The sequence below is a fragment of the Camelus dromedarius genome, chromosome 20 (genome assembly GCF_036321535.1).
Source record: "Camelus dromedarius isolate mCamDro1 chromosome 20, mCamDro1.pat, whole genome shotgun sequence".
Taxonomy (NCBI): domain Eukaryota; kingdom Metazoa; phylum Chordata; class Mammalia; order Artiodactyla; family Camelidae; genus Camelus; species Camelus dromedarius.
The window spans coordinates 31788056-31805182 of record NC_087455.1 but is presented as its reverse complement, the minus strand read 5'-3'; the positions used below and the strand labels follow the sequence as shown (position 1 = coordinate 31805182).

Sequence of the window (17127 nt, the reverse complement as noted above, 5' to 3'; positions counted from 1 at the left end):
TGTTCATTGTAGAAAATTTGAAATGTACAGAAAAGCAACAAACAGAAAATACAACTCACAATCTAATCGCCTAGTAAAAACCACCATTAATACTTTGATATCATCTATCTATCTTTCTCTATACTTTTTAAAAATCCCCTATTAATGGACACACTTCCTTGCTCTATGTCCTGCTGAAGAACGCCTGCCAACATTTTTGCTCACATCTGCTATTTACTACCTTGGGATAGATGTCATTTCAAGGAATGTCATTGAGTCAAAGAATTTGCACATTTTTAAAGCTTTTTATTCAAATTGACCTCCTGGAAAAATCATACCTATTTACTCTCCTTTCAGTCATGAATGAAATTGCCTGTTTCCTCCATCCCTTACTAGCACCAGGAATTGTACCTATTTTTGAAGTCATAGTTTGATACATAAAAAGTTTGCACTCCTTTGATTGTTGGTAAGGTCGGGTGCACTGTCATGGGATTCTTGGTCTTTTGCATTTCTTTACGGTGAAATACTTGTCTGTCTATTGTTCATTTTCCTATTGAGTACTCTTCAACTTTTCCGTGTAGATTTATAAAAACAACATATAACAAGGAAATCAATCTTTTGTCTCTTGTGTCAGCTGCAAATACTTCCTTCAGGTTGTGGTCTGTATTTTTAACTTTACCGTCTTGTCTGGCCCACATTTCTACCCTAGGAGCCCTGAGAGCTGCTTTTCTGGCCTCTGTCTGGGCTCCTGTCACTTCTCCAAACCCATCTGTAGGTCGGCTTCACTCATCGCTTCATAAATAGCTCTGGATTGATTTCCTTTCCACATCAATCTGGGTATTTAACAAACATACGTGGCTCATCTGCATTGGGCCAGGCACTCACGTGGATTATTTCCAGTTTACAATGTGTCCTGTGAGGCTAAGGAGAGAAGAATCTGGTGGGAAATCACAGGGGTGAGAAGCAGGATTCCTGAACCCCTGCTGTGCAAGGCTCTGTGCTGGGCATTTTGTCCTCTGTCCTCTGTTGAACCCTCACGAGAACTTGCAGTAGTATTTGTGACAGTGAATTTTATGTCAGCTTGGCTTAGTCATGGGATGCCCAGATATTTGGTTAAACATTATTTCTGGATGTGTCTTTGAGGATGGGTGAGATTAGCATTTGAATCAGTAGACTGGCTGAAGGAGATTACCCTCCCTAATGTGGATAGACTCAGGTAATGCACTGAAGGCCTGAATAGAATAAAAAGCTGAGTATGAAAGAATTCTCATGGCTATTTATCAGAGAAATGTGAATCAAAACTACAGTGAGGTATCACCTCACACCAGTCAGAATGGCCATTATTCAAAAGTCCACAAATGATAAATGCTGGAGAGGGTGTGGAGAAAAGGGAACCCTCCTACACTGCTGGTGGGAATGCAGTTTGGTGCAGCCATTATGGTAAGCAGTATGGAGATTCCTTAAAGAACTAAAAATAGATTTACCATATAATCCAGAAATCCCACTCCTGGGCATATATCTGGAGGGAACTCTAATTTGAAAAGACACATGCACCCTAATGTTCATAACAGCAAAATTACAATAGCCGAGACATGGAAGCAACCCAAATGTCCATCAACAGATGACTGGATAAAGAAGTTGTGGTATATTTATACAATGGAATACTACTCATCCATAAAAAAGAATAAAATAACGCCATTTGCAGCGATATGGATGGACTTGGACATTGTCATTCTAAGTGAAGTAAGCCAGAAAGAGGAAGAAAAATACATGATATCATTCATATGTGGAACCTAAAAACAGAAAGACACAAATGAACTTATTTACAAAACAGAAACAGACTCACAGACAGAAAACAAATTATCAGTTACCAGTGGGGAAAGAGAGTGGTAAGGGATAAATTGAGTTTTTGAGATTTGCAGATACTACTACATATGAAATAGATAAACAAGTTTCTTCTGCACAGCGCAGGGAACTATTATTCAATATCTTAAAGTAACCTATAGTGAAAAAGAATATGAAAAGGAACATATGCATGTATATGTATGACTGAATAATTATGCTGTACACCAGAAATTGACAAACATTGTAAACTGACTCTACTTCAACAAAAAAATATGAATGAATGAATGAATGAATGAATAATAAATAAAGAATTCTCTCTGCTGAACATTGAGCTGGGACTGTGATCTTCTATTGTCTTTAGACATGGACTCAGATTGGAACTTAACACCATTGACTTTCCTGGGTCTCAGGCCATTAGATTTTGATGGAAGCTATCCTATTGCCTTCCTGGGTCTGGATTCCTCAGCCTCCATAATCACATAAGCCAGTTCCTTACAACAACTCTATTTATTTGCGTATGTACGTATATTTATATATGTGAAATGTGTACTTACATGTGACTCTATTTCTCTGATTCTCTGGAGAACCTTGACCACTTGCTCCCATTTTACAGATGCGGATATGGAGGCTCAAAGAGTTTCAGTCATTTAACCTAACCAGACATTCGCAGGTCCGAGGTGGTAGGGGAAAAGGCCTCAGCATTCAGGCTGCCTCCTCCTGCCAGAAATAAGCCTTCCCAGGAGTGGTCTGTGCTTCTGCGATGCACGGGAGAGGGGTCTGTGTGGGGGACTGAAGGAAGGCCGCTTTTCAGCTCTCCGACCCGAGAGATCGGCCCAGGCTGCTTTTGAGGGGGGTCTGCCCAGTTCACCCGGGGCTCCCACATTCCCCATCCACATTCTCACCATTCTCCCTTCTGAGAAACAGTCCCATCCTTCTGCCTGGAAGGTCGCCTGACAGCTAATCCCATTCCCGCCCACTTTGTCCACACCAGCAGCCACATGACTGAGGGGAAATGGCAAGAAACTCAGCTCCTGAAACTGGGCCCAACTGATAGAGCCCAGTTCCTGGAATTGCAGCTGAGAGAGGGCCGGTGGGGTGGGGGCCAGCCTTCCCAGGGCTTGGGCGACGTCCTGCATGGCGGGGTTTCAAAGTCCACGCAGGCCCCAGCTGGGCTGCCTGCCTCCCGCAGCAGACAAAGAACTCTGGGCCCCAAAGACCCCTCCTCACCCAGGGAGCCCTCCTCATCCCAGCCTGAGGGGCTATGCTGGCTCCTAACCTCTGTTGCAGGGGCCTCCCCTCCCTCAGGGTATGATCCGCCTTGGATCACACCCTCTTACTTGCCTCGAGGGGCAGTATCTGGTCAGCAGAGACCCTGTCTCCTTCATCTCTAAGAATAATAGCTGCCACTTGCTAAGCAATTTCTACACCTGTTAGCTTATTTGCTCCTCACCCTGAGAGGTAGGCACAGGTACTAATGTCACACCATTCTGCAGATGGGAAGACTGAGGATTCAGGGGGAAAGTAATTTACCCAAAGTCTCTGGCAGGTGGTCAAGTTAACAATTGAATCTGTGTCTCTATATTACCCAAAGCCAGTGTGCTGAACCAAGAAGCCAAGGATTTCAGACACCAAGGAATCAGACCAGAAGTATGAGATAAGGCGAAATCTATCATCGTAGGACAGGAGGTGCACCGTCTGAGGGAGCAGGCACTCTGCCCCTCCAGCTGACTTTGCCATGTAGGAATGCAGGCCCACGGCAGCCAAATGGATTTTTCAAGAGCTTGAAATCCACATTTTTGGGTGAAACATCCTGATTGTTAAATTTTGGAAACTAGTTAAAAATAAAAGCAAAACAAACAAACAAACAACAACATCATGCTGGCTAAACAGTAGGTATAGCCCATAAGCTCGCAGTTTGCAACTTTTGTTCGATGCAGTCGCACCACCACACTGTGCTCTGCGTATCTTAGGGAGACTGGGAATGTTTGCTTCATTTAATGGAAGGTAAGCCAGCCCTAATTCTGGAGAAGCTGTGTCTGCAGGGGTGGGGTGGGGAGGAGGTACAGCTGCAAATATTCCTAAGGATGTATAACTTTAAATGACATGGCTCTGATGTTGCCTGTCGGAGCAGCAGATGGACAGTCTGATACACAATATAGACCAGGCTGGTATGGTTATCAGACACTCTGAAATGAATCCTCTTCTCAAGTATCCAAACTAAGACCCTGTCCTGGGAAGAAGGTCATGGTTACACAGTGCTTGGCTCCGCGAAGACTTGGCCTCTCAAAACCATCCTCTGTGTCTCCCCATCTCAGCCCTGGGACATCAGGAACTCCTTCTCTCTCTGTCTTGTCTTCCAGAAACCAGGGATCTCAGCCCCTCTTAGAGACTTGACTGTCACCTCTCCACCTCACCCAAGTCTAAAGCCAAGTTCACTATCTTTCTCCCAGAACCAGCATGCCCACCCTCCCCTGACCTTATTTCAGTCACTTGCACCATCATTCTTCTGCTTCAGCAGCTCCAAATCCCAGTCTCATTCTTAAATCTTTTCTCCCTCCCAATCCTTCATCAATCAGCCCCAAACCCTCAGCCAGTATCTCATTCCAGCTCTCATCATGTCATACCTGGCCAATGATATATGCTCTTAACTGATATAACGGGGATAATATTTGGAGATGGTAACTAAGGCCCCACCATCACCGCCATTCCTTTTTTCCCTGTGGCCCTCCCTCATTCAAACTAGACTGTGGGACATCCATCCTTCGCTTCAAGAGACAGATGTTAGACCTTAACAAAACAGTCAAATTCTTGGCTTTTGAATTTCAAAAGCCAGTGATCAGGCTTGAGGACGGGGCCCAGTCAGAGAAAATTCTCTCTTCCCCAGGAGATAAATATTCCCTATGCAGGGTTTGGAGAAAGTGTGGAAGGGGAGAAACTGATGGGTTTCTGAGAAGAAAATCTGTGCCTTCACTCCACACCCAAGCTGAGCCCTAGATAGATCTGGGGCATGTTTCAGAGGAGACAAAACAGATGGCTCATTTTCCAGGAAGGAACTCAGCACAGCCTAGGTGTGGAGCAGCAGAACTGGTTACATAGGATGTCTGGAACATAAGACTTCAGTTGTCCTCCTAGAGTCTCCTGTGGTCCCCAGGAGGTGTGGGAAAACAGCCAGATGTCCTTAGGTTCCTGAGAGAAGAATGAAAGAGCCAAAGGCCAACTGAAAAAGGTGCTCTGGACGAAAGTGAAGGAAGCCATATCCAACTGCAACCTCCTTGGCTGATGACTGAGGACCTGCCTTGAGTAGGGATGTCTCTGTAGGTACCCTGGTGGGCAAATGATGACCAAGAACCTGACTCTCCTTCCCAGCGCCCCAACCCACTATTGGAGCACTGTCCTAAGACCCTGGAATTCAGACATAATCTCTGGGGTAAGGGAAAAGGGCAAATCTGAATCAACAGGTTATTAAATCTATGCCCCCACCCCAAAGAGGAATTGTAGAAAAATAAAGTTGTCTTTTTGTTTCTCTTACAGCAACCATCTACTAATTTTTAAAAAAATTTTAGTCAGTTACAGTGTGTCAATCTCTGGTATACAGCATAATGTCCCAGTCATACATGTATATACATATATTCATTTTCATTAAAGGTTATTATAAGATGTTGAATATAGTTCCCTGTGCTATACAGAAGAAATTTCGGATTTTTAAAATCTATTTTTATATATAGTAATTAATATTTGCAAATCTCGAACTCCCAAATTTATCCCTTCCCACCCCCTTCCCCCTGGTAACCATAAGATTGTTTACTATGTCTGCAAGTCTGTTTCTGTTTTGTAGATGAATTCATTAGTGTGTTCTTTTTTCTTTTTAGAAGTTGTCTTTCTTACAACTTGATCTTGTTTCCTGTGATTCACGAGTCCTCTTTGCCTCTGTTCTCTCCATATTCCAAACTAATCTGTATTCTGCAGTTAGATCAATCTTCCTAAAATACCACTTCATACGTTTATGGATTCAAAGAGTAATTATTGAACAGCTACAATGAGCCAGGAGCTGTGTTAGGGGATTAAAAACCATAAATGGAGTGTAATAAGAAATATGCAAACAACATTACACTGAGATGCCATTTTTCAAGCAAAAAATCTAAAAGTTTGACAACACACTCTAGAGAGGCTGGGAAGAAGCAAGCACTCAATACATTGCAATTGGAAATGCAAAATGGTACAACCACAGTGGAAAGGAATTTGGCAAAATTTAGCAAAATTATATATGCATTTGTGCTTTGAACAACCTATTCCACTTGTAAGAATCTACACCAAAGAAACATTGGCAAAAGTATGAAGGAACGTATGCACAAGACTATTAATTGCAACACTATATTAGCAAAGAATTGGAAGCAACCCAAATGCCTATCAATAGGGAATTGGTTAACCAAGTTATGGAGTTTATTTTTATTAAAATACACAATAGATTACCGTGTAGCTATAAAAAGGAATGAAAAATATTTCTAAATTCTACTGTGGAGTGATCTCCAGAACATATTAAATAGAAAAAAAAAAAAGGTGCAGAATACTACATATGTATAGCATGCTACCTTTTATCTGAGAAAGGGGAGATTATTTGATGATATATACACAACGCTTATATATTTTTAAAATGCAAAATAACAAAAACTAATGGTTGCTCACAGATGAGGGAGGAAATAAAATGGAGAAAGGGATGAGAGCAAGACGTCTCTGAATGCACCTTGTTTCATAGATTTTTACCTTGGAACAATGGAAATACTTCACATAATTATGAAACAAAATCAAGTAGAAAATGGAAAATCAAGTAAAAATGGAAAGTAAATAAAACAATTAAAACTTTTATCAATTTGGTGACTTAAACACATAGGGAAGAATTTTTCAAATGACATTAAAACACAGTAGTTTGATTACATAATTCTGGTGAGATATAGCCTAAGGATTTTTAAAAGTACTGAAAAGAAATATTAAACTGTTTTTAGTAATTATATTGTTAACAATATTTCTACTGTTATTCTGAAATATACCTATAATAAGATAAAGCAAATAAGTAGTTCACTTCAGGATTCAAGATTTTCAGAAGAGAAGAGAGATACAAATATAAAATTAAAGAAGTTGAAGAAAAATCATGTGGTTTTAAATTTGAATTGGAAATCTCAGCATGAGTTCAGGATATATTTTCTCTTTAAAAGAAAAAAGATGCTTATTTTCTTTCTTGGTCTGTTGAAAAGACCTAGAGACGATGACCTACCTAGGAATAATGCTAGGGACCAGACTTCTGTCTCTAAATACCATTTTCCACTAAAAGGAATCAGAGCTCTTTGTGAAGTGTCTGACTTCACATTTGGAGCAGGAAATGTTTAAGATGAGCTTGGAAACCAAGGAAGATATTAAAGGTTGTTGAGATCATACAAAAAAGACCCAGGAGCCAATTCGGAGGGGCTCCCATTGATCAAAGATGGGACAATCTGAGCATCAAAATGAAGAGTACTTGCAATGAATTGAAATGTATCAAAAATCTTGAACTCCATGAGGTCATATGATAATAAACTAATTGGTGACCTGCAGAGTATGCTAGGGAACTAACTCATTATTCTGAAAACATATTAATAGAAAGAATATTTATTCCACTTTTTCAGGTAGCCAAATAGTTAATGTGGGAAAGGTCTTTATAGAATAATTCTAGCCAATAAATGAAGAATGAATTATAGAATCAGCATATCACCATTTTGCAGCCCCAGTGGTACAATGGGTTAGGACACACCAATGGCTGCTCTCCCAGTATGCTATCTCCATACCAGTGGCCGCTAAAACCCTTAGGTGAACAACTGACAGGGAACTTCATAATGACTAAATCAGGCTAGTAATATCTGAAACCAATAATCAATCTTAGGATGACAAAAAGAGAAATGACTAAACATTGCATGCTTTCTGTGTGATGCATTTAGAAGCACACGCCACCACTCATGAAGTATCATGTCTTCTGTGTGATGCATTTTGAAGCACACACCACCACTTATGAAGCATTCCTCCAAAAATGAACTGGAATCTAATCAAGCCTCAAGATCTAACCACAGTTTCCAAGGTACAAAGGGGACAAAAGAACATTTACTTGACACCACTGGGGTGAAGACTGCAATACCAGAATATTGCAAATAAATTACAAGGAAAAAAAGAGGGAAGGGAATCTATAAATTTTAAGAGATCTATAAGAGCTAGTTGACTAAATTCAACTTGTGAACCCTGTTTGAATCTTGATTTAAACACATCACATTGTTTTAAAAAGACAATTGAGAAAACTTAGTGACTATTTGACAATATTAGGAAATTGTTGCTGAATATTAGCTGGTGTCTTTTGCCATTATGATAAAAATTCACCCTCTGACCTGGTGTTTACAGCCTTCCACTTAAACCAAAAGATTCAGTTTAAATTTCTAGATGTTCCACTTACTAGGTTATGCATTCTTGAGGAAGTCATTGAATGGCTTAGAACCACCTGTGAAATGGGTACATCATAAAATACCACCTTACTGGATTGTTGCAAAAATATGAGATGATGAATGTGACAGCACTTTATAAACCACATACATAAGCCATCTCTAATGACTAACCAACATGATTCGTTTCCTTTATTCATGTAATTTCCCCTTACCCAGCATATGCCCCTCTCTTTTGTCTGCTCAAGGATGTTTCACCCATCTTTCTATCCCTAGCTCAAGTTTCACCTTCTCCATGAAAACTTTTCTAACCAGTTCAGCCCATGGCGATCTGGGCCTCACTCACTCCACTCTGCTGTGCACCTCCCACAGCTGCACTGGCCTTCAAGTCAAGCCAAGCCGCGAGAGGACCGGAGGCAAAGTGGTGGACTCCGCCGGTTTGATGGTGCATCGAATTCTGGTCTTCTTCCCCAATTTGCCTGCTACTATTTGCTTTTCAGGCTTCTCAAGTAGTGTCCCATGAATTCTCCCTTGGTTTTATATCTGCATTTCACTGGGAGAGACAGGGTGCAGTGATCAGGATCAGTATATTGGATCCATATCTGGATCCTGAACACAATATACTTGTTTAGATTCATCCCAGAACGTAAGCTCTGAAAAAGGTGGTGATGAGTTTATGCAGATTTTTTATTGGACTTAATTCTTCTGGCTTTTGGATATAATTTCCCTCGTTCCCATGTCTTTTATAACTTGGATTTTCTTGCAGTTCTATGATAGCAGTTTGGGGACTTATTTTTACCATATTAATCTCGTGAGCTGCCTCAAATTCTGTTTGGAAGTAGTTGAGCTATATAAGTGAAGAAATAAATGAAAAAAATATTGTATTTGTTGAATGCCTCATATTTCTAAGGCTGCTTTCACACCTGTTTCCATATTTCATCCTAAAAAAAAAAAAAATCCCCATGTGAGTGAGGAAGAAAAGGTAGTACAGAAGAGAACACTGGCGCCCCGCCAAGACAGGCTAGCACGAAGAGCCTTTGGGCACCCATCCTGCTCAGCCAGAGATGAGCTGTTTTACATTTCGGTCTTCTGTTGAATGTTGTACCAAAGCTAAAAGCAGTTGGGAAGCCATACTAGAGAGCTTCAGGTGTCTTCTGGGACCCCATGCCTCAGGAACCCCAAGACAAGGACAGGACTTACCATCAAGCCTTCTTTTCTCAGGCTGGCCCAGACCCATAATTGATTTATCCATACCTTGGGATCCAGGGACCCTTAGAGATGCTGGAGGTTTGATGTTCCTTGAGGGAGCATAATAATGGTTTCTCCGCCTTCCAATCAGACTTAGAATACAGACACCTCCTGAACAGAGTAGACCTGTCTACTCGATGGGCTCTCCACTCCTATTCCTGTCCAAGAACCTAAGTATCTCTTCTGGAGAGGTAAGGCCCAGAAACTGACCTCCACTGGCTATGTGAAAGGTGATCATTGCGACTCTTTACTATATTATTCATTTACATCCTGGGGCTCCCTTTTTTAGTTCCAAAGGAGGGGCAGAATGAGCCTTGATCACAGAAAGGCCAGTCTGAACCCAATGCCTCTCTTCTTCCTTCTCTCCCACCCTAAGTTACACTCGGGGCAAAGATTGCTGCATCTCCCTCTGACAGGGAGTCCATTCAACATTGACTTTCTTGCCTTTGGTGGTCCAGGGAAGTGACACTGACAAGCAGGAGGCCAGCAGGAGAGGACTACTCGGAGAGGACTACTCAGGGAGATTCTTGATAAGCCCCTTCCCCCAGGTCCTGGGGCTTTAGCAGCCATAGCCAGGGCCCCCTCACATTCCTTGGGCTGAGCTTGAGCTTTGGCTATATCCATGGACAAGGTACGGACATGTCTGAATATGGTCAATGTCAAAAGACTGGTACGGGGAGCAAGGGTATTCCGAGTGACACTAAGCCTGTCACTAATATGTCTTGTAGTCCTTTCCCATGGACTTCCACCTCAAGTCCAAGGGGAGACTATGGAGTGTTACAAACATGGCAGCAGCCCTTTCCTCCTCCCTGTGCCCTTAACCTTGGCAATGTGACTTTGTAGGTCCTCCCATCAAGAGCTAGAGTCTATTTCCCATCTCCTTGATTCTCAGCTGATCTCATCATTTTCTGTGGCCAATGAAATCAGTGTAAAAGACATTCACCATTCCTGGGCCCAGGTTTTAAGAGGCCCTACACTTCTGCTCTTTCTCTTCGGACTTCTGCCTCATCACGAAGAAGCCTGAGCTAGCCCGCTGGAGGATCAGAGACCACGTGAACCAGAGTTAGTCAACCCAGTTATTCCAGTCGAGACCCCAGACACACAAAAGAGCCCAGCCAAGGTCAGCAAAGTTGACCCACGGCTGGCCATACACACAAGAGGAAGCCCAGCCAAGAGCGGAAGAGTTGCCCATTTAACTCCAGCCTCAGTTGTCAACTTAGATACAAAATCACAAGCAATAAGAAATACGTACTGTTTTAGGTCACTGAATTTGGGGGTAGTTTATTACATAGTACCGCTAACCAATGCAGGAGCTGAGCACGGAAAGAGCTATTTTTCTACCATTTCTTGGGATATTGGAAGCACAAGGTTTTAGTGGTACCAGTCAGTCAACAGAGACAGGAAATGGTTGTTAGCAGCAGTTCAAGGTTGTGTCCTTGGGGGCGTTGCTGCTGTTCCATACTCAGCAGTGACAGGAGTTGCCAGAGCAGGAAGAGCATGGAATAAACAGGATCCTATGGGATCAATTGGAGATGCAGTCTTAAAACTATCTCCAGGGACACCCAGAAATAGTAGGGAGAAATATGAAAGGACTGGCGGTCTTACAGAGTAAGTATGATTGCAGCCAGAGAGACCACATAATTTGAATATTACATATGAGGATTCGCTTGTTGAACTTTTTTTTTACCTCAAATAAGAAATTGTTTGAAGACATTAGAAATAAGAAATTTTCATAAACTTATTGCACATGAATTCTTCCAAAGAGTTAAAAAAATCAGACTTCTGTATATTGTCTATATTGCCAATTCCTTAGGGATTGTTAAGAATGAAAAATGAGAAACAAAATGTGACAATTAGTGTGTATATGTCCATGTATGACTGAAAAATTGTGCTGAACACACTGGAATTTGACACATTGTAAAATGATTATAAATCAATAAAAAATATTAAAAAAAAAATGAGAAACAGGTGCAAGACTGACGGCATGTGTCACACATTCTTTGCAAACATCCGAAAAATAAAATGCACAGCAATAAATATTAAGTTATTGTGGCAGAGAAGTCTGATGCTTGTTCATTTTGGGCTCTCTTCTTCCAGGCAAGCAGGATTACATATCTCTGCTCCCTTTCCAACAGGACAGGCCACGTGACTGGCCAGTGGGTGGTGAACAGCAGTGATCCTGTCATTTCTGAGCTGTAGCATTTGATCGTTGGTCTAAGACCCTCTACCATTCTCACCTGCACACTGATGGTAAGGCTGCAGGATGGTTATGTCTCTGTCCACCTGGATCACTGAGTCACAACGTGGAGGGCAGCTGTCTTAGAAGCCACCCAGACCTGCAGTAGGTACTGCGTGAATGTGAAATCAACTTTGGTTGTGTCAAACCAGCGAAGTCTGAGCATTGCTTGTTCCCAAAGCATTCTCTGATCCAGTCTGCCTAATAATATTGAACGGCTGAAATTTTAAAAATCTGACTGAAAGAAAAAAGAACTACTGATGCTGCAAATAAATTACAAAAGTAGGGGAAAAAAACTTGTGCTGTTGCTGAATGCAGATTAGACATGGTTTAATTTTTGGCAAGGTCTAGTGTTCAGAGGAGCATTCAAGAAACTTCATGAGCATGAACATGATAATGGGAATTTTATCCATTCGGCAGAAGTCACAGGAAAATTTGATAATATTATGGTAGAACACTTAACGCATAATATAAATATCGACACAAAATAATATTGTAGCTATTTAGGGGATGAAATACAAAACTAAATAATTAAAATTGTGGCAGATGCAATGAATGAAATCAGTCTGAATAAGGTAAGAAGAGCTAAATATCACTCATTATTTTGGCTACAAATCTGATGTTGTATTTGAGACATAACCCCTGATAAATACAGAATAGATAACAATTTGGTTAGATTTGTGAATTCCAAAAATGCAAATATTTCTATATGTAAACATGTTTGATTTTTTTTCCAGTAGATGATACAACTGAAGAAGCATTATAAACAGTGTTAGGGGACCACTTACAAAAACGATGGAAAATAAAATAATTTGAGGGGCCATGGATATCACAATACTGCAAATATGCGTGGAAAACACAACAGATTGAAACAGATGATTCTACAAAATAATTCTAGGGAATATTCTGTTCCTTGACTGGGTATTTTAATCTTGGTAGTAAATGGTGCAGTAAAACTCTCTTCTGACATGACTGATTTTTCATACCATCCACAGTCTATATACAACTGCTTTCTAGCTTCACTGGAATCTTGTGTATTAAAAACACATTTACCAAACATAAATTTAAAACACTGTCAAATGCATGATGGGAGAGCTGAGTTTATGCCATAATGGCACTAAAAACTCAATTAGAGACTCCAAGCAATTTTTTTTAAAGAAAATGTTTGCTGTATTAATAAAGACATAGATTGTAGAATTCAAGCCAAAGTTCTCCTTTCAAAAACATCCACTAGTAAATTTATTTGCTCTGGGTTAATTTGGCAAGATGTTTTAAGTAAAATTAGTGCTACATCCAAAATAATACAGGAGCTGAAATTCAACATAATGCCCAAGGAAGCATCCAAAGAGGTTGTGTATTTGCAGATGCTTTTTGTGGTGACCAGGAGATGGGGGTTTCCTCCTGCTGGAGCCTAGAGAAGAAGGTTGTTGGAGTCAGGACTCAGGGTGAGAGGGTGTGGTCGAAGCCCTGCTCTGAGAGGAGGTGAGCTGCCTTGCAGGTAGGCAGCAGACCAGCCCCTGTGGAAGGGCCTTTGTCTGCCCACCAGTGGTCCGTGATCTTTCCTGCACGGACCTCCCATAAGCCCAGGTCTTTGGTAAAACTCTGTGAAACTCCACAGCCTCAACTTCGCTCTCAACTCAAAGTAGGAAGCGCAGTGTGTCCACAGCAGCCTGGGAGGCAGCGGCCAGGCAGCAGGAGAGGACAAGGGATGCAGGAAGATGCTGTGAGAACAGCTGGCAGAGGTAACAAGCCAGCACGGTTCCTAGAGCAGAGCTGACCACTGGTGGCCAGTTCTGATGACCACCAAGACCACGCTGTACACTACCACACAAAGTGTTGGAAGGTGTATGACAGCCATTTCAGTCCAGTTCCATAGAAAACACTTTATGAGTAATTACCAGGTGGCAGGCCCTATTCTAAGTTCTTTGTGTGTATTAATTAATTGAATCCTCACAGCCACCTTATCAGTGCATCCATTTTACAGAGGAGGAAACTGAGACCCAGGGAGGTTCTATTACTTACCTTAAGTCCAATTAAACAGCAGACTGCTGGGACCTTAACCCTGGCAGTCTGGCTCCAGGGTCCACACACTTAATCAGGGTGTGATAGAATCTGGGTATCACTGTCATCAGCAAAGGGCTTACCACAGTGTTCTGAGTTTTTACCCCTAAAACACACATATACACACACACACAACTTTTTCTCCAAGAGACAAATCCAAAAGCTGCCACCAGCTTGAAACTAGCTTCGAACAACTTCAGACCATCTGGGTTTCAGGAATGTTGACATCCAGCCTCAGAATCTGCCCCCCTCAGCAGGGTCACGGTCACACCGTCTTCCCAGTGACAGCTGCTCCTGCTTGTCTGTCTCCCCACAACTACGTGGCCATCTCTCCCTCTTCAGGTGGGCTAAGAGCCTGTCAGTGTCCCACGACTGGCAGGAAACCCAGCTGCCGCCCAGGGAAAGGGCATTGCGTGCCTGGGCACCTGGGCAGACTTCCACCCCCATGATGGTGCGGCGGGGTGGGGGGTACTGCTTTCCAGAGCCTGAGGCCCCACAGGAGCTGCCTGGAAAGGAGCTACCCTCCCATCCTGACCAAAGCTCTGGCTACACCTTAGGGTCTGACTTGCCAAAGTCATGGGACACAAAAGGTAGGGTGACCAACTTGTCCCAGTTTAACCAGAACTTTCCTGGTTTTAGCACTGAAAGTCCCACATCCTGGGACCTGCACCCCAGGGCCCCAGCATACCCGGACAGTTGGCACCCTAAAGTAGAAATCAAGGGAAACTCTTCACCATAGCCTCAAGCCTGCAGATTTTCCCCCAAGCTGTCACCATCAGGCTACAGACCAGTCCTCATCGCTCTCTGTACAAGGGGACGTGACATGCCCCTCGAAGCACTGAGAAAAAGGCACTGAGGACACAGGCTCCAAATTCCATCCGCATATTCCCATCTCCCCAGAGGGTGCAAAAAATTGGACACTGGGAGATGTAGATGCTTGGGGCTGGAGTCGCTCCCAGCCTTGGGCAAATTTTCCAGGCTTTTACATCTTTGGATGAGATGGCAACACTCTCCCTTCATTTCAGAGCCACATGGCCCAGAGTCAGAGCCATGAGGACTTGCCCAGAATGTCTTTCTCTGTGATAAAGACACCACAGATTTAAATCAGTGAGTTACTGTTCAGGTAACAAACCAGTTGGCATGAATTTGGCACAAGAAGCCATGACCAGCTCCAAGGTGCCCTCTGTCCCTAGTGGCTTCTCCTGAGAGGTCTTGGTCCTCACTCAGCACAGCTACAGATATTCACTGTACATAACCCAGACCCCATCTAATGATATAAGGAAATAAACTCTGGACATTTAGTGAAAACAAATCACTAGTCCATCAAAATCCTTGGGGTAAATTAGTTCAGCAGACTGGCCGAGAGACATACGCCGTGACTCACCCTCACCCAGAGTAAATAAGGGAAGATTAAGCACAACTTGATTGAATCACACTGAAGCTTGGCATAGCTCAACAAACAGATCAGCCTGCAATCTCACATTAGGAACACATAATCTCATAAAATTTATGACTGTTATTGCTCACCACATATGTTTCTGGGTTACTGTGTGCTCGGCTCCGTGTAAGCTGCGTCGCTGGGGTCTTGAGGGGCCTGCCTGCTGATCCACGACGTATTTCAGAAAGAAGACACGTTCCTGGTTGACACTCTTTGGCATGCTCTTCGGCATGGCCTGGCTGCTGCAGGGAAGGGGACCAGAGCGGGGATATTGGCAATGGGGAAGGAGGCTTACACCGTGCCCCGAGCAGGCCCCTTTGCAAGTTCTGGTTGCAATGCTGCTGGGGAGACTGGTGGGCAAGTTTTCTTTCCCCCTCTCTAGGCCATGGTTTCCTCACTAGTAAAAGAAGGTGGTAGAATTAGATGATCTCTAAGGTCTTTTCAATACTTACGTTCTTGGGGTCTGTGAAAGATCAAGGGGACAGCTTATTCAAAGAAAAATCAGGACCAAAATTCCCTCAAGTGAGATTAGTAGAGCACAGGGGTGCAGGAGATGTGGGTCTGGCTTTCTGAAGGCAGGGAGGGCCACAGGAGGCTCTGGAAAGCTGGCCCTGACAATCTGGGAGGAAAAGGTAGACAGCCGACTGCTCTGACAGGTGTTTGCTCCCCAAAGCTAAAACAGTTAAGAAACATCTTCTGAATTTGCACCACCACTCCACCTTCTACTGCCAATTGATCTAGGGCCTTCTTTCCTCTGAGCCTAAATGCAACCTCAGGATCCTTCTCAATACAAAAGCCGATGCTCACCCATCAGATCTGCTGGTTAAAGAGAGCTGCTTTCCAACCCAAATGACTCCGAGGCTCCTCCAGGTCCAGGATAAGAGATTCCAGGTCTGACCGTAGTGACTCACAACGCAGTCAGCGAGGAGCAGAGCACGAGGGAGGGAGTGGTTTCCCGGCAGTGAAGGGCCCTCACCTGTGGGAGATGGTCATTGAGGTCAAAGTTCAGGGGCTCTAATAATGAGAAGAGGCTGAGCTCCACTCATCTGCTGGAGCACAGAGTAGGGCAGCAGATTCCAGGCCCCAAAGGCTGTGCCACGCAGGTGTCCTCACTAATGGAACCCACGTGTAGGAAAAGCATGTGCCTGCTGTGCTGAGGTTGGATCCCTCCCTCCTCCTTCCCTGCACCCACCTGGGCTCATTCCCAGACATTTCAGCTCACCAAGCTCATACTCATCCATGCCTTCCCTGCCAACAGCCTGGGTCTGGCCCTTCTGACCCTCAGGCCCTCTTCCAGGCTGTTGCCATTCAAATCCCAGCACTGCGAGCTCCATCCAGAATTTTAAATCAGAGACCAACCTTTTTCTTTCTGGCTCATTCATTATTATTATGACTTTCACAGCCAATTCCAGTAAATCTGCTGCATCAAAAGTCCCTATTCATCATCCTTGTTCTCCTAAGTAATCCTAGATTTGAGTTGAAGTCTACTTCTGTTAATATTTTGCCTTTTAAAAAAAGAAAGAAGGAAGAGTTTTGGTTTTTCCTGATTAGAACTCAGCTATCCGCTGGGGACAGCCCTGCCCCTCGACATCTGTGAAATGTCTTTCCCCAAAATGTCCACAACAATATTTTCAGTCCTGCGAGCTCATTCCAGACTCCTGCCCCTGCCCCTTGTGACTCGAACATCAAGTCGTGGAGCCTGTGCGGTGCCTCTTGACCCTGTGTGGGCCTTTCAACAGTTTTGACTAATAGAACACAGTGGAAGAGATCTGATGGGACTTTCAAAGCCGGGTCAGAAAGGCCATACAGCTTCCTCCTGGCTTGCTCTCTCTCAGGACACATGCCTTTGAAACCATGAATCTAAG

The 17127-nt window shown here is 43.2% G+C and overlaps 1 long non-coding RNA gene across 1 annotated transcript in view; it reads right to left on the bottom strand.

Annotated features, from left to right (window-relative positions):
* Nucleotides 1-16223, bottom strand: part of LOC135318696 (uncharacterized) — an 85888-nt gene extending 69665 nt beyond the window's left edge. Inside the window, exons 1-2 of the long non-coding RNA XR_010376973.1 lie at nt 16070-16223; nt 15352-15504 (exon numbers count right to left, since the gene is read on the bottom strand). This is a non-coding gene — a long non-coding RNA (uncharacterized LOC135318696). The remainder of the gene's footprint in view (nt 1-15351; nt 15505-16069) is intronic.
* Nucleotides 16224-17127: the final 904 nt, after the last annotated feature.